We start from the raw sequence: 19527 nt of genomic DNA, 5'->3' as shown, positions 1-19527 counted from the left end.
AAGAGAGGCCAGCGCAGACGGTGGGGTAGTGGCACACTGCACTGGTCACACTGGGGAGGGCTCTGGGATCATGGAATCCACTGAGATAAAAGAATCTGGCACAGGCTGTTAGCTCTTCTCTGCTTATAAAACAGCAGTTCAGAGGAGAAATCTAAGCCACTTTAAAATTTAAAACTAGATTGGATCTTCCCGGATCCCAGGGGAGACACAGCAGATCTCGGCACCGGGGGTGTGGCCGACATAGGCAATCCAGGCTTTTACCTCAGGGTAGTTAAGAGATTGAAGAGTGGGCGGGGCGGTAACTCATAGTGCCTGGCTCGGCTGGAGGCTGTGGAACAGAAGTCCCAGAGAAGCAGAACCTTTGAACTAGGGACCGAGGTTCCTGGCAGACACTTCCAGTTTGAGTGCAGGGGCTTTTCACATCACCTGCTGCAGACATCCACGCCCCACCGGGACACATAGGCTAGGCTTTGAGTCGCCTTTACTGTTCAGTCTCAACCTCAGGGAAGCCGCTAAAACACAGCACCCTCAAGGCACAGCAGTGCTGATCACCTCTGAAGCACTTCCAGGGAGGGGGTGGGGAACTCTCTCCCAGAGCTCTCATTAAAAGGGGGGAGAGGAAAAGGGAAAAGGAAAAGGAGAATAAGGGAAGGGACGTGGAGGGAGGGGGGAGGGATACTAAAAAAAAAGGGGAGGGCTGTGTGTCACAAGGGGGGGTCTATAAATTGAATATTGGGGAAGGGGTTCAGGGGGGTCAAGGGAAAAAGCATAATCTGGGGATTATATGATTCCAGGAAATACAGAATTAGTAATTTTAACTGTAAATGTGAATGGGATTAACACTTCCATCAAATGGAGATGGATAGCAGACTGGATCAAAAATCAGAACCCTACAATATGTTGTTTACAGGAAACACACTTAAAGCAGGGAGATACATATAGAGTAAAGGTAAAAGGTTGGAGCAGAATCTATTATGCTTCAGGTAAAGCCAAAAAAGCAGGGGTAGCTATCCTTATCTCAGATCAAGCAAAAGCAAAAGTTGATCTAATTAAAAGAGATAAGGAAGGAAACTATATCCTGCTGAAAGGTAGCATAAATAATGAAGCCATATCAATACTAAACATATATGAACCAAGTGATATAGCATCTAACTTCCTAAAGGAAAAGTTAAGAGAGTTGCAAGAAGAAATAGACAGTAAAACTATAATAGTGGGAGATCTTAACCTTGCACTCTCAGATTTAGACAAATCAAACCACAAAACAAACAAGAAAGAAATTAAAAAAGTAAATAGAACATTAGAAAAACGAGGTATGATAGACCTTTGGAGAAAACTGAATGGCAATAGAAAGGAATATACTTTCTTCTCAGCAGTTCATGGATCCTATACAAGAATTGACCATATATTAGGACATAAAGATCTCAAAATTAAATGTAGGGAGGCAGAAATAATAAATGCCTTCTTCTCAGACCACAATGCAATAAAAGCTACATTCAGTAAAAAGTTAGGGATAAATAGACCAAAAAGTAATTGGAAACTGAATAATCTCATCTTAAAGAATGACTGGGTGAAAGAGCAAATTATAGAAACAATTAATAATTTCACCCAAGATAATGACAATGATGAGACACCATACCAAAATCTGTGGGATGCAGGTAAAGCAGTAATAAGGGGAAATTTTATATCTTTAGAGGCTTATTTGAAGAAAATAGAGAAAGAGAAGATTAACGAATTGGGCTTGCAACTTAAAAGGCTAGAAAAAGACCAAATTAAAAACCCCCAACCAAAACTTAAACTTGAAATACAAAAATTAAAAGGAGAAATCAATAATATTGAAAGTAAAAAATCTATTGAATTACCAAGAGTTGGTTTTATGAAAAAGCCAATAAAATAGATAAACCTTTGCTAAATCTGATCAGAAAAAAGAAAGAGGAAAATCAAATTGTTAGTCTTACAAAGGAAAAGGGGGATCTTTCCAGCAATGAAGAGGAAATTAGAGAAATAATAAGGAGTTACTTTGCCCAACTTTATGCCAATAAATTTGATAACTTAAGTGAAATGGATGACTTCCTCCAAAAATATAGGCTCCCTAGATTAACAGAGGAGGAAATAAATTGCTTAAATAGTCCCATTACAGAAAAAGAAATAGAACAAGCTATTAATCAACTCTCCAGGAAAAAAATCCCCTGGACCAGATGGATTTACATGTGAATTCTACCAAACATTTAAAGAACAATTAGCCCCAATGCTATATAAACTATTTGAAAAAATAGGGAATGAAGGAGTCCTACAAAACTCCTTTTATGACACAGACATGGTACTGATACCTAAACCAGGTCGATCGAAAACTGAGAAAGAAAATTATAGACCAATTTCCTTACTGAATATTGATGCCAAAATCTTAAATAAGATATTAGCAAAAAGACTTTAGAAAATCATCCCGAGGATAATACACTATGATCAAGTAGGATTCATACCAGGAATGCAGGGCTGGTTTAATATTAGGAAAACTATTAGTATAATTGACCATATTATTAATCAAATTAATAAAAACAATATGATCATCTCAATAGATGCAGAAAAAGCATTTGACAAAATCCAACATCTATTCCTACTAAAAACTCTTGAGAGTATAGGAATAAATGGATTATTCCTTAGAATAATCAGGAGCATATATTTAAGACCTTCAGTAAGCATAATATGCAATAGAAATAAACTGCAACTTTTCCCAGTAAGATCAGGAGTGAAACAAGGTTGCCCACTATCACATTACTGTTCAATATAGTACTAGAAACGCTAGCCTCGGCAATAAGAGCTGAGAAAGAGATTCAAGGAATTAGAGTAGGAAATGAGGAAATCAAACTATCACTCTTTGCAGATGACATGATGGTATACTTAGAGAACCCCAAAGACTCTGCTAAAAAGGTATTAGAAATAATTCAGAATTTTAGCAAAATGGCAGGATACAAAATAAATCCACATAAATCCTCAGCATTTTTATATATCACCAACAAAATGCAACAGCAAGAGATACAAAGAGAAATTCCATTCCAAACAAATGTTGAGAGTATAAAATATTTGGGAATCCATATACCAAAGAAAAGTCAGGAACTATATGAGAAAAATTACAAAACACTTGCCACAAAAATAAAGTCAGATTTAAATAATTGGAAAGACATTCAATGCTCTTGGATAGGCCGAGCGAATATAATAAAGATGACAATACTCCCCAAACTAATCTATTGATTTAGTGCTATACCAATCAGACTCCCAAGAAACTATTTTAATGACTTAGAAAAAATAACAACAAAATTCATATGGAAGAATAAAAGGTCGAGAATTGCAAGGGAACTAATGAAAAAAAAGTCAGAGGAAGGTGGTCTAAGTGTACCTGATCTAAAGCTATATTATATAGCAGCAGTCACCAAAACCATTTGGTACTGGCTAAGAAATAGACCGGTAGATCAGTGGACCAGATTAGATACGTAGGACAAAAAAGGGTACATCTATAGCAATCTAATCTTTAACAAACCCAAAGATACCAACATTAGGGACAAAAATCCATTATTCGGAAGAAACTGTTGGGAAAACTGGAAATTAGTATGGCAGAAATTAGATATGGACCCACACTTAACATCATATACAAAGATAATATCAAAATGGGTCCATGATTTAGGCATAAAGAATGAGATCATAAATAGATTAGAGGAACAGAGAATAGTCTACCTCTCAGACCTGTGGAGGAGGAAGGAATTTATGGCCAGAGGAGTATTAGAGATCATTATTGATCACAAAATAGAAGATTTTGATTACATCAAACTAAAAAGTTTCTGTACAAACAATACTAATGCAAACAAGATTAGAAGGGAAGTAACAAATTGGGAAAATATTTTTAAAAGGAAAGGTTCTGACAAAAGTCTCATTTCCAAAATATATAGAGAACTGACCCTGATTTATAGGAAACCAAACCATTCTCCAATTGATAAATGGTCAAGGGATATGAACAGACAATTCTTGGATGATGAAATTGAAACTATTTCCACTCATATGAAAGAGTGTTCCAAATCACTACTGATAGGAGAAATGCAAATTAAGACAACTCTGAGATACCACTACACACCTGTCAGATTGGCTAAGATGACAGGAACAATAACGATGAATGTTGGAGTGGATGTGGGAAAACTGGGACACTGATACATTGTTGGTGGAGTTGTGAAAGAATCCAGCCATTCTGGAGAGCAATTTGGAACTATGCCCAAAAAGTTGTCAAACTGTGCATACCCTTTTACCCAGCATTGTTGTTATTGGGATTATATCCCAAAGAAATACTAAAGAGTGGAAAGGGACCTGTATGTGCCAAAATATTTGTGGCAGCTCTTTTTGTTATAGCTAAAAACTGGAAGTTGAATGGATGTCCATCAGTTGGAGAATGGTTGGGTAAATTGTGGTATATGAAGGTTATGGAATATTATTGCTCTGTAAGAAATGACCAGCAGGAGGAATACAGAGAGGCTTGGAGAGACTTAAATCAACTGTTTCTGAGTGAAATGAGCAGAACCAAAAGATCACTATACACTTCAACAACAATACTGTATGAGGATGTATTCTGATGGAAGTGGAAATCTTCAACATAAAGAAAAGCCAACTCACTTCCAGTTGATCAATGATGGACAGAAATAACTATACCCAGAGAAGGAACACTGGGAAGCGAATGTAAATTCGCTACTACTGTCTATGTACCCAGGTTACTTATACCTTCGGAATCTAATACTTAATGTGCAACAAGAAAATGGTATTTACACACATATATTGTATCTAGGTTATATTGTATACATATATTGTATCTAGGTTATATTGTAACACATGAAAAATGTATGGGATTGCCTGTCATCGGGGGGAGGGAGTGAAAGGAGGGAGGGGATAATTTGGAAAAATAAATAAAAAAAAATTAAAAAAAAAAAGAAAAGTAACAGAAACATTTTGTAACATCAGCCTTTTCAAAAGTATTGGCTATAGTATAGATTCTCCTGGTATTACAGAGAAAAGAATGGAAAGCCAAAGGAGCAGGAAATTCCATTTGTCCTTAAAAGTGGTCATTTGTCCTCATGGCTGTAAAGGTAAATGTGCTTTGGGAAATATAGAGGAACTTTTATTCCAGTCTCCTTATCTTACTTTTGTTAGGCATGACTGATACGCATTTCTGAGTGCATTTTTTTAATTGATCTAATTTTGTTTCTCAGTCATTTCTGACTAACCTACACCTTATGTCTCTTTGATCATGATTTTAGGGTATGATGAGACAGCCCTGGTAGTTTCATACATATAAAAAGATATTAGCTAGGAAGTTTTTCCTCCCTTATCTTGGACTGAGAGCCTCAATTCCTGGTGCATTGTTGGAGAATCTATGTGTGTAAGTAAGAGCATTTATTTCATTCTGTCTCTAGTTATAAGAGAATATAAGAGTGTATAAGCTCCTGAAAGTAAAAATCTAGAAAGGAATTAAGACTTGTCACTCCCTAAGGTACTAATGAATCTCACTTTCATGGTTGTTGTGACACCTAGTGTTACAAATGAAATTAAACATTACTTTTCAGCCCATGTATCAGCATTTTTTGATAGGTGTCACAATCTCAGGAAGGGCCATTTCCTCAAATTAAGATGACAGGGAAAATTTTAATGAACTATGTAATGAGAAGAGCTTAGCAGGTATGAGTTCATGCATATTCTATATTAAAATTGAAATCTCCTGGAATACCTCAATGGAGCAGCAATATCACACTGACCCCAGGAGCAGGAGAGTCTCCATCCCAGCCTCCAATCTGTGCTCCATTAGAATTCTTTCCACCAATACAGATAACAGCCTCTGTGTCCCTCTGTATTCCATTATTTGCTATATTTTCTTATACATTAGGTAGGCAAACTTGTAGCAATGAACATCTTAAACTTTACTAACTAGTATGATCTTTGGTTAACAGATGCTGGGCTGCTTACTCAAAAACATTTTTATTCTTAGTAATGGCCAGGGATTATCTTCTAATAGTATAGCTTTAAAGAGTCCAGTATCACTTTCAAATTATGGTGAAATATTGCTATAGACCTTTAATGGAGGCATGCTCTAAATCAACCCTGGCATAATGGGTTGAGCATTATGTAGTAATCAGGGGATTAGATAAATTGTGTTTTCTTTCCACTTGTTATTTTGAAAGTATATATTAAAAACAAAGAAACAAGAAACCCAATGATATTCAGATTTAGTAGTAGTGCTCTCATTGGATTACAGAGTTCTATATTAAAGGAAGATTTGAAGTTTCAATCAATTTACTATGTGATTTTGGAAAATCACTTAATCTCTCTAGATCTCATTTTCATATCCAGAAAATAATGGAGCCAGATTAGATCAGAATTATCAAATATGCAGACAGACTATGGACCACATGTGGCCTCAATATGAGACAGCCAGAATTACATTAAAATGTAATATGTAATATTTAACAAAATAAATAAAAATGCAATAGAACAAAAATAACATTACATTTCAAAATTAGCTTAATTTGCAGCTCACAGAGACATTCTGTATCTATTAGTGGCCCCTGTTTCTATTTTGTTTTGGTATCACTGGACTAGATTACCCCAAGGTCACTTCCAGTTCTACAACTCTAATCCAAAGTACTATTAAATAGTCTAACCTAGAAGCTGCTTCTAATTTGTGTTAGGAAGTTCTATTTACATATATTTTGCTGATTCAGTTGAATTAAAGATCTCTGTGAATTTCTGGCTTCTTACTGATGTATTTTCTCCTTGCTTCCCTGTCATTCTTTTTGTGGAAGGACTCCTGTTCCTATTAAGTTACTATCCAGGATTAAGGGGGGCTTGGGTCAGCTTTCCCCCGACATTGTAGCTAGCAGCTTCTCAGATTACATACAGTCTGAGTCTCAACTGCCTAGGATATCCTCTGACTAAGATGTTCAGGTTACATGACTGTTGACACTTGAAAGAATGGGCTGTACATTTTCAGTCATAGGAGGATTTGACCCCTGGGGTTGACTGAAGAAGCTTTTGTAAGCACATTTAAGTGCCTTTAGTGCTAATGGTTTTCTTCCCTCTAAGCTTCCTTGACTTCAGCAGGATACATTTTGCTTTAGTTGATGCCATTCATCTTGAACTTCAGGTTATTCCAGAGGGATTTTTCACTTTTTCCCTGAAGGATCCTCCCTCTGAAAACTTTGGAATGGGTCATAAAAGGTGCTTTGGTATCTCTATGTCTCTTCTAATGATTAACTAAATAGGCAGCTGTGGTGGAGTGGGAAGAAATTGATGAATTTAGAGTCACAGGACTTGCCTTATATTCCCAGCTCTATTTCCTGCCCACTTGGCTTTAGGAAAATTATTGAACTCTCTAGATCTCATTTTCCTTCCCTATAAAATTACTTACCTTTGAGTTCCCTGCCAACTTAACACGTAGGACTCTGAGGGGATTGTTTCATACCACAAAGCTTCTGGGAAGAACATTTTGACTATTTACCATTTGTATTGGGGTTAGCATGTTAAATTAGAAGTCAGGAAGACCCATGTTAAAATATTCTCTTTGCCACTTATTGCCTGCATGGCCTAGTCATTCATTTTTCATGTTCCCCAAGCAGCTCCTTCTAAATTGTTTCAGCTAACTAAAAACTAGCATATACTATATGATATACATATATTATCTGACAGGATTCTCATAGCAACTTTGTGAGATGGGTATTGCCATTATTATGATTTTAAAGTTAAGGAAACTGAAAGTGAAAATTTAAATCCCTTGCCTAGAGCTATACATTTCATAAGCATCTAAAGCAATATCTGACCTCAAATCTGGCAGACTTGAGGACAATATCAGGCTAACATTTATTATACATTCTAGATGCCTAAAATTATAGCCTAAAAGTATCTGCATTGACAGAGATCAGTCTTTATGGTAAAAACATGGTAAGGACTTTTGTATTTTGTGTTACTGTACATTATATCTGTATTATTACATATTATATTATAGTTGTAGTATTGTATGTTGTATTTTTATATATAGTAGTATGTTTGTATTATTGCATATTATGCTATATTTTATTATTGTGTATTGCATTATTTTGTACTTTGTATTATCCTTTGTTCCTAGCTAGATCAGATCTTCTTCTTTCCATGCTATGATCTTCTTGTTTCTATGTAGCCTACAGTAGAAGCAAAGAATGCTAATGCTGATTAGGCCTTTGAAACCAATGAGTCTCATGTCTGTAAAAGAACTGAGACTTGGAGAAGGTAAGTAAGGTAATAGATTACTCTCTAAAAAGGACCTAGAAATCATGTCTCTTTATTCTAAAAACAAGTAAGTGATATAGCAAATAGCGTTCTATCTAGAATCAAGAATGGAGTTCAAATCTGTGTCAGAAACTTCATAACTGTGTGTCCCTGGCCAAATCTGCATTCCAAGTTCTTTTGCCTTTTGGAATATCAGATTCCAGGTCCTTCGATTTTTTAATGTGGAAGCAGCTAGCTCTTGAGCGATCCTTATTGTGGCTCCTCAGTATTTGAATTGGTCTTTTTTTTTTTTTTTTTTTTTTTTTTTTTTTTTTTTTTGGCTGCTTGTAATATTTTTTTCTTAGTCTGATAGTTCTGAAATTTAGTCAGAATATTCCCTGGAGTTTTTATTTTAGGCTCCTTTTCAGAAGGTGTTCAATGAATTCTTTCAATGCCTAGTTTACCTTCTGATTCTATTACATCTGGGCAATTTTCTTTGATGATTTCCTATAAAATAGTATCTAAGCTCTGTTTTTCATCATAATTTTCAGGAAGTCCAATAATCCTCAAATTATCTCTCTTAGATCTGTTTTTCAGGTCTGCTGTTTCTCCAAGTAGATATTTAACATTTTTTTCTAATTTTTCATTTTTTTTTTTTTTTTTGGTTTTGCTTGACTGATTCTTGATACGTCAATGAAGCATTCATTTCATTTCTATTTGTTCGAGTTCTAATTTTAATGTGTTATTTTCTTCATTAGCTTTTTTTACTTCTTTATATATATATATATTCTTCTTATATATATATATATACATATATATATATATATATATATAATTTTTAATATATATCCAATTGAGTTTTTAAATGAGTAATGTTTTGTTCTATAGATTTTTTTTTCCATTTCACTAATTTTTTTGAGTTATTTTCTTTTTTCCAATTCACAGATCCTACTTTCCAGGGAATTCTTTATCTTTTCCAATTCACAAATTCTGTTTCCCTGGGAGTTCTTTACCTTTTCTAATTCATCTTTCATGAAGTTGTTTTCTTTTTCCACTTTATCAAATTTTTCTTTAGGTGAGTTATAAGCCTTGTCTGTACTCTCTTGCATAGCTTCTCTTTCCTGTCCCCACATTTCTTCTAGCTCTCTTTTAAGATTTTTTTATAGTTTCTTCTAGGAAAGCCATGTGAGATGGGGATCAGGTTAAATCCACCTTGGGGTTGAAAACCTGCTCTATTTCTGTATAGAGGCTATTGATGGTCCATTAGGCTTTTTTACTCATTTTTTAAAAGCCTTTAGGCTCTGCCTTCAGGGCAAGGTTACCAGCTTCCTCTGCAGAGCAGGGATAAGTATATGGACACTAGCTATCCTCCAACAGGCTGCAAATAGTGGCCAAGCTGCGGAAGTGCTCTAGGAAAAGCTCTGCACCGGAAGTGTCTCTGCCTTGGGTAGCATGGGCCAAGCTGGAGAAGTGCCCTGCTAAAAGCCCCACTATGCAGATTAATGATTGCCCTAGGGCTACAGACTGAGCATTGAAAATGTCACTACCCCAGACAGAAGCCTGTGGTGGATATTAGCAATTGCCCAGTGAATAGCCCCGAACTGCACCTGAATTGTCTTTAACCTGGGGAGTGCAGTGGTGCTGTGGAAGTTCTATTGCCCCAGGCTGAACCCCCCACTTAATTTGCAGATTAGAGGTTGCCCTGGGCTGAGCCCCCCTGCCATGCAGATTTGTGGTTGCCCTGGGTAAAAGCCCCATGCTACAGAATGTGGCTGCACAGTTGTGCTATGGTCTGTGCTCAGTCACTCACTTCTGGTTTTGGGTGGGTGTAGCCAGATCTTGTTAAATTGCAGTACATTTTACCTTTGGCTTTAATTTTTCTTCTGGTCTACTGCTTTGCAACCAAAGCAGACCAGCCAACCTGTGGTAGAATCCTCCCTGTAAATTTTCTAGCCACAGAGGCTGCCCCACTCCAGTCCGCTCAGTTTACTAGCCTCTCCTATCTCCCTGCTTGTGCTGGCCTGTTCCCACTGCTCAGGACAAACCTTCTCTGGCATTCTTCCAGGTTATCTTTGGCTTGTAAGTTGTTGTACTTCCAATCTTCTTGAATTTTATTAGTTAATCACTATTTTTGAGGCTGAATTTGGTCATTAGTAGTGAGGGTATAAGAGGAGTTTAGGAATGTCCTGTGTGTCTTCTCCACCATCTTGGCTCTGCCTCCTAAATGCTGATGATTTCTGTGGATTTGTTTTGTATCCTGCAACTTTGGTAAAGTTGGGAATTGTTTCTTGTAATGTTTTAGTTGATTCTCTAAGATTCTCTATGTGTACTATCATATCTTCTGCAAAACATAATAATTTGGCTTCCACATTACCTACTTTAATTTCTGTTTCTTCTTTTATTGCTAAAGTTAACATTTCTAATATGATATTGAATAGTAATGTGGTAGTAGGCAACTTGATCTTATTGGTAATGTTTCTAGTTTTTTCCCCATTACATATGATGCTTGCTGATGGTTTTAAGTAGATGCTACTGATCATTTTAAGGAAAATTCCATTTGTTCTTATAGTCTCTAGTGTTTTTAATAGGAATGGGTGTTGGATTTTAACAAATGATTTTTCTGCATCTATTGAGATAATCATATGATTTTAATTTTAGTTATAGATATAATTAATTACGCTAATAGTTTTCCTAATATTAAACCAGCCCTACATAAATCCTATTTGGTTATGGTGTATTACTCTGAGGATGACTTTCTGTAATCTCTTTGCTAATATTTTAATTAAGTTTTTTTGCATCAGTATTCATTAGGGAAATTGGTCTATAATTTTCTTTCTCTGTTTTGCCCCTGCCTAATTTAGGTATCAGCAGCATATCTATGTCATAAAAGGAATATATTAGGACTCCTGTTTTTCCTACTTTTCCAAATAATTTGCATAGTATTGGAATTATTTTTAAAAAATGTTTGGTAGAGTTCACATGCAAATCCATCTGGCCTTGAAGAATTTTTTTTAGGGAGTTGTTCAATTTCTTTTTCTAAAATGGGACTATTTAAATAATTTATTTCTACCCCTGTTAATCTGGGCAATCTATATTTTTGTAAGTATGCATCTATTTCTCTTAGATTATCATGTTTATAGCATACAGTTAGGCAAAATATCTCCTGATTGTTGTTTTAATTTCTTTCTTTCATTGACCATTTTCATTTTTTTATAGTAACAATTGGATTTTCTTCTTTCCTTTTTCTAATCAAATTAACTAAAGTTTTATCTTTTTTGTTGTTTTTTCATAAAATCAACTCTTAATTTTGTTTATTAATTCATAGTATTTTATTTTCAGTTTTGTTAATCTCCTCTTTTATTTTCACAATTCAAATTTGGTATTTATTTGGGGATTTTAAATTTGTTCTTTTTCTAGCTTTTTTAGTTGCATCCCCAATTCATTGATTTTCTCTTTCTCTACTTTATGCAAGCAAACATCTAGAGATATAAAACTTCCCCTAAGAAATGCTTTGGCTGCGTCCCATAAATTTTGGTATTTTTTTGTCTAATTATTGTTATCCTCTTGGATGAAATTATGAGTTGTGTCTATGATTTGTTGTTTCACCCATTCATTCTTTAGCATTAGATTATTTAGTCTCTGATTAACTTTTGGTTTATTTTTCTCTGATCCTTTATTATATGTAATTTTATTGTATCATGATCTGAAAAAAGATGCATTTATAATTTCTGCCTTTCTGCATTTTATTTTGAGGTTTTTATTCCCTCATACATGGTCAGTTTTTGTGTAGATTCCATATACTGCCAAGAAAATATATATTCCTGTCTACTACATTCAATTTTCTCCAAAGATTTATCAAACTTAACTTTTATAAAAATCTATTTACTTCTTTAACTTCTTTCTTACTTATTTTGTGGTTCACCATATCTACATTTGAGAGAGACAGGTTGAGAACCCCTACTCGTAGTGTAATGCTAGAGAAACTGAGGCTGGATAGAGATTAGAGAGTTTTTAATATTTTATTTGAGAGGGAGAGATTGTGCTGGGAGCATGTTGCTCCCAGGGCTAATGTCCAAAGCATCCAGCCACTAATGTGTGCTTCCCATGAAATATATATATATATATATATATATATATTCTGATAAGTTGGGATAGGGAGAGGAACAGGACATTCTGATGATGTTTAAGATAGAAAGTGTTTCTCCTTATCTGGATCACCATGATTAGGAGGGAGGGATGATGATGCAGGATTGAGCAGAACAATTAGGAACTGAAGCAAAACAATTCAGGGAAAACAAGGCAGGATAATTTAGAGAAACTGAGGCAGGACAATAAAACGGGACTGTGGCACAATATTAGAAGGCTAGCAGATCCATGCCCATATTGGCTTACCATGTCTTCTAACAGATGGAGAGAGCTAGTAAATTCATGCCCATGCTGGCTTATCATCTCCCTAATAATTGTAAAAACATATTGGGTAAAAATCAGGAAAATCTTGATGGATAATTCATGCAGTAGGAACAAGGCAATTTAAGTATATTTACCCCTCAACAGTAAATTAAAGATATACTTGAGATAAAGGCATTATTCTGAAAATTTCTGCTATTTACTACTCTGTTTTGACAAATACATTGGTATTGATAAAATATTGCAGCAATTTACAATTGTTGATGTTGATGTGCATCATAACTAGGCTCTTTACAATTCTGCATTGATAAATATCTTGGTATTGGTGGTTGGGGTGGATACTGAAATGTCAAAGTATTGAATGTGCATTAACCCTGAAGGAATAATGATGTCAACTGAAGGTAGCTAGTGTTGTTACACTAGCCTAAAAATATATTAAGCTGGCACTCAGATTAATAAAGGAAGACTATCTTTTGCTTGGTCTTGGGTATTCATACACACTCTCAATATTCACTGTAGCTGGACTCCATCAGATAGTACCTGAACAGGGATGGATTTGATTGTCATAGTGGAATATTGCTCTCTGGGAGCTCATAATAAGGTAAGAGGGTAAAGTAAATTAAGATAAAGTAAGGAAGAAGTGATCACCAAAAATAATTTATTGCTAGAAATAATTTATCACTAGGCTTACATGAGGAATAAGATATAAATATATCAGGTATAGAATATAAGATATCATGTCATATTACATATATATATGTATATATATATATATATATATATATGAGATAAAATTTATGAAATTGATTCCTGTCCAGCTGATGCCAATACAGTACATATATTGAATCAGTATGGGGCAAAATCAATCAGGTAGCAGTGACAGAGAATATTATCTGAATATTAAAAAAATTAATTAAAGAAAAAGGATTGGTAATTACCATAAGATAGTTATAAGAATTTTTGCAGTCTGTAGAAATATGTCATCCTTGGTTTCCTCAAGAGGGAATGGTTGATTTAGAAAAATGGGATATGGTAGGAAAACAGGGGAATATTTCAAAGAAAAAAGGACCAAGGGCTCTTCCAATTATAGTATTTTATATGTGGATTGAAAATATATCTTCAACTGTCAGCGATAGTTCCCTTAACTACAAAAATCCTTAAAGTAGATTCTTCTACTACTACTCTGGAAGAAGAAGAAATGACCAAAACTATACGATGTTTAAATGCAAATAAAAAGTGAGAATCAACACAGCTTACAACTCCCTCACCCCGACCCCTCCTCCAGGCTCCTTGTCTGAATCTGAACAAGGACCTGATGTGACTTTTGCTGAGGCAACTTAAATTTTATCGGAATAACTTGCCTTTGAAAATACTAATGCTGATTGTAAAAAAGCATTAGGTGGGGGAAAACTGAAAATGACTTTAGTAGAAATGATTTAAATATGTCAGAATATTGAGATTTCTACTCTTCAGTTATATTAAAATCAGGAAAACTTACTACCAAAAAAATTCAAATTCTTGTACATGCTTTTTATATATATATATATATATGTATATATATATGTATATATACATATATATATAAAGATATATATATATATACATATATATATATATATATATATACATATACATATAATAAAAATTCAGGATGTAAAGATTTTGGAGGCGCAGTAAATAACTATTCCAAATGCAATCTATCATTGATTCTAGGCTAATTTTAAAATAGAAATTAAAAGGGATAATTTAGATACTCTAAATAATAATCAAAAATTGATGAGGGATATTAATTGGATAAAAACCTATATTTGAAATTAGATACACATGAGTTGACAAATTATTCAAAATTTTAAGAGGTGACACTAATCCTAATTAAAAAAGAAGTTTGAGGATCAGCTGCAAGCAGTAGATAGTATTTACAGATGCTACTAATAAACAATCAGCCTCTTTGTATATATTCCATCTACAACTAAATATATTTTAACACCCTGTTTGAATATACATAGCAGAATTAGTTATATGCAATTATTGCTGTACTGTATACTGTTCAAGAACCTCTTAATATTTTTCAGATAGATAGCAAATTTCTTGTTTATGAAACAGCCCCAGCTCTGGACATCCTGCTGGTTAAAATGAAATTCCTTTAACAGTAATTATTTTTATTGTTTAAAGGAATGGTTTATGTTTGCATAATGTTAATAACTAAGTAGTTGTTTTTATTTTTCAAGTTGATGGCTTTTGGCAAAGCTAAAACAGCCTTCTTCCATGTCATTTTTGTTTCTGTGTGTGTCTGTATTTCTGTGCAAAATGTCTGTGTCGTATTTGTTCTGTGAGCTTTATTTTGTTACCTGGAAAGATTTAAAAGGCAAGCAACAAGAAAAAAAAATCTAAACTGTAGTTAAAATGTTGGAAAAGCCTAACTTTTTACTGTGAACTTCAGCTCTAGCCAAGTTGGGGGGACTACACAAAAAATTTTACTAATAAAAATTAAAATAACATCTTCATAGATTCTCAAAAGTTTTGAGAGCAAAACATCTTAGAAAAAACTTAATTTTTTTATAACTAATTTTATAATTATAACATTTTTTGACAGTACATATGCATAGGTAATTTTTTTTTTACAACATTATCTCTTGTACTCCCTTCTGTTCTGAATTTTTCCCCTCCTTCCCTCCACCCCATCTCCTAGGTGGCAGGCATTCCCATACATACTAAAAATCTTATAGTATATCCTAGATACAATATATATGTTCAGAACGAATTTTATTGTTGTTGTTGTTGCAAAGGAAGAATTGTATTCGGAAAGTAAAAATAATCTGGGAAGAAAAACAAAAAAATGCTCACAATTTACACTCATTTCCCAGCGTTACTTTCCTGGGTGCGCTGATTCTGTCCATCATTGATCATTTGGAATTGGATTAGCTGTTCTCTATGTTGAAGATATCCACTTCAATCAGAATACATCCTCATATAGTTTCATTGTTGAAGTGTCTAATGATCCCCTAGTTCTGCTCATTTCACTCAGCATCCATTAATGTAAGTCTCTCCAAGCCTCTCTGTATTCATCCTGTTGGTCATTTCTTACAGAACAATAGTATTCCATAACATTCATATACCATAATTTAACCAACCATTGTCCAATTGATGGGCATCCATTTATTTTCCAGTTTCTAGCCACTACAAAAAGGGCTGCCACAAACATTTTGGCACATACAGGTCCCTTTCCCTTCTTTAGTATTTCCTTGGGATATAAGATCAAAGGGTATGTGCAGTTTGATAACTTTTTGGGCACATTTCCAGATTGCTCTCCAGAATGGTTGGATTCTTTCACAACTCCACCAACAATGCATCAGTGTCCCAATTTTTCCACATCCCCTCCAACATTCATCATTATTTCTTTCTGTCATCTTAGCCAATCTGACAGGAGTGTAGTGGGATCTCAGAGTTGTCTTAATTTGCATTTCTCTGATCAATAGTGATTTGGAACACTCCTTCATATGAGTGGAAATAGTTTTAATTTCATCATCTGAAAATTGATTGTTCATAACCTTTGACCATTTATCAATTGGAGAATGGCTTGATTTCTTATAAATTAAAGTCAATTCTTTGTATATTTTGGAGGTGAGGCCTTTATCAGAACCTTTAACTGTAAAAATGTTTTCCCAATTTGTTACTTCCCTTCTATTCTTGTTTGCATTAGTTTGGTTTTTGCAAAAGCTTTTTAATTTTGATGTAAGCAAAATTTTCTATTTTCTGATCAATAATGGTCTCTAGTTCTCCCTTGGATACAAATTCCTTCCTCCACCACAAGTCTGAGAGGTAAACTATCCTATGTTCCTCTAATTTATTTATGATCTCGTTCTTTATGCCTAAATCATGGACCCATTTTGATCTTATCTTAGTATGTGGTGTTAAATGTGGGTCCATGCCTAGTTTCTGCCATACTAATTTCTAGTTTTCCCAGCAGTTTTTGTCAAATAATGAATTCTTATCCCAAAAGTTGGGATCTTTGGGTTTGTCAAACACTAGATTGCTATTTTTATTCACTATCTTGCCCTGTGAACCTAACCTATTCCACTGATCAACTAGTCTATTTCTTAGTCAATACCAAATGGTTTTGGTGACTGTTGCTTTATAATATAGTTCTAGATCAGGTATAGTTAGACCACCTTCATTTGATTTTTTTTCATTAGTTCCCTTGAAATTCTCGCCCATTTGTTCTTCCATATGAATTTTGTTGTTATTTTTTCTAGGTCATTTAAAATAGTTTCTTGGAAGTCTGATTAGTATAGCACTAACTAAATAAATAGATTAGTTTAGGGAATATTGTCGTCTTAATATATTTGCTCGGCCTATCCAAGAGCAGTTAACATATTTCCCATTATTTAAATTTGACTTAATTTTTATGGCAAGTGTTTTGTAGTTTTGCTCATATAATTCCTGACTTTTCTTTGGTAGATATATTCCCAAATATTTTATAATATCATCCGTTATTCTGAATGGAATTTCTCTTTGTATCTCTTGCTGTTGGATTGTGTTGGTAATATATAAAAATGCTGAGGATTTATGTGGATTTATTTTGTATCTTGCAACTTTGCTACAGTTCTGAATTATTTCCAATAGCTTTTTATCAGAGTCTTTGGGGTTCTCTAAGTATACCATCATGTCATCTGCAAAGAGTGATAGTTTGATTTCCTCATTACCTATTCTAATTCCTTGAATCTCTTTCTTGGCTGTTATTGCCAAGGCTAGCGTTTCTAGAACAATATTGAATAGTAATGGTGATAGTGGGCAACCTTGTTCCACTCCTGCTCTTACAGGGAAAGGTTCTAGTTTATCGCCATTATATATGATGTTTAATGATGGTTTTAAATATATGCTCCTTATTATTTTATGGAATAGTCCATTTATTCCTAAAGTCTCAAGTGTTTTTAGTAGGAATATATGTTGGATTTTATGAAATGCTTTTTCTGCATCTATTGAGATGATTATATGGTTTTTGTTAATTTGGTTATTGATATAGTCTATTATGCTAGTAGTTCTCCTAATATTGAACCAGCCCTGCAATCCTGGTATAAATCCCACTTGGTCATAGTGTATTATCCTGGGGATGATTTTCTGTAGTCTTTTTGCTAATATTTTTTTAAGATTTTAGCATCAATATTCATTAGGGAGATTGGTCTGTAATTTTCTTTCTCTTTTTTCCGCCTACCAGGTTTAGCTATCTGTACCATGTCTGTGTCATAAAAGGAATTTGGTAGGACTCTTTCAATCCCAATTTTTTCAAATAGTTTATATAGCATTTGAGTTAGTTGTTCTTTAAATGTTTGCTAGAATTCACATGTAAATCCATATGGTCCTGGGAATTGGTTAATAGCTTGTTCTATTTCTTTTTCTGAAATGGGACTTTTTAGACTATTTACTTCTTCTTCTGTTAATCTGGGCAAGCTATATTTTTGAAGGTATTCTTCCATTTCATTTAAGTTATCGAATTTATTGGCATAAAGTTGGGCAAAATATCTCCTAATTATTGTTTTAATTTCCTCTTCATTAATGGTGAGTTCTCCCTTTTCATTTTTAAGACTATCAATTTGTTTTTCCTCTTTCCTTTTTTAAATCAGATTTACTAAGGGTTTGTCTATTTTTTTTTTTTCATAGAACCAACTCTTAGTTTCATTAATTAATTTAATATATTTTTTTTTACTTTCAATTTTATTAATCTCACCTTTTATTTTTAGAATTTAATGTTTTGTGTTTGTCTGGGTGGGGTTTAATTTGTTCTCTTTCTAGCGTTTTTATTTGTAAGCCCAATTCGTTGACCTTCTCTTTATTTTATGCAAGTAGGCCTGTACAGATATAAAACTTCCCCTCATTACTGCTTTGGCTGTATCCCACACATTTTGGTATGATGTCTCATTATTGTCATTTTCTTGGGTGAAGTTATTACTTAGGTCTATGATTTGCTGTTTTACCCAATCATTCTTTAGTATAAGATTATTTAGTTTCCAATTATTTCCTGGTCTGTTTTCCCCTCGCTTGTTATTAAATGTAATTTTCATTGCATTGTGGACTGAAAAGAATGCATTTTATTTCTGCTTTAATGCATTTGATTTTGAGGTTTTTATGTCCTAGTATATGATCAATTTTTGTATAGGTTCCATAAACTGCTGAGAAGAAAGTATACTCCTTTCTGTCTCCATTTAGCTTTCGCCAAAGATCTATCATATCAAACTTTTCTAGTATTCTATTTACCTCTTTGACTTCTTTCTTATTTATTTTGTGGTTTGATTTATCTAATTCTGAGAGTGCAAGGTTGAGATCTATTATAATTTTGCTGTCTATTTCTTTTTGCTGCTCTCTTAATTTCTCTTTTAAGAATTTAGATGCTGCACCACTTCGTGCATATATTTTAAATATTGATGCTGCTTCATTATCTATGCTACCCTTTAGCAGGATATAATGACCTTCCTTATCTCTTTTAATTAGATCAATTTTTGTTTTTGCTTGATCTGAGATGAGTATGGCTACCCCTGCTTTTCTGGCTTTGCCTGAAGCATAGTAGATTTTGTTCTTCCCTTTTTCTTTCATTTTGAATGTATCACCCTGTTTCAGGTGTGTTTCCTGTAAACAACATATAGTAGGATTCTGACTTTTAATCCAGTCTGCTAACTGCTTCCTCTTTATGGGGGAGTTTACCCCATTCACATTTATGGTTAGAATGACTAATTCTATATTGCTTGCCATCCTGTTAACTACTGCTTATGCTTTTCTCCTTTCCTTCCCTCTTACCCCCCTCCCCAGTATTAAACTTGTGAGCACCACTTGTTTTTCACAACCCTACCTTTTCATTTTCCC

The sequence above is a fragment of the Sminthopsis crassicaudata genome, chromosome 3 (assembly GCF_048593235.1).
Source record: "Sminthopsis crassicaudata isolate SCR6 chromosome 3, ASM4859323v1, whole genome shotgun sequence".
Taxonomy (NCBI): domain Eukaryota; kingdom Metazoa; phylum Chordata; class Mammalia; order Dasyuromorphia; family Dasyuridae; genus Sminthopsis; species Sminthopsis crassicaudata.
This window is presented reverse-complemented; position numbering follows the sequence as displayed.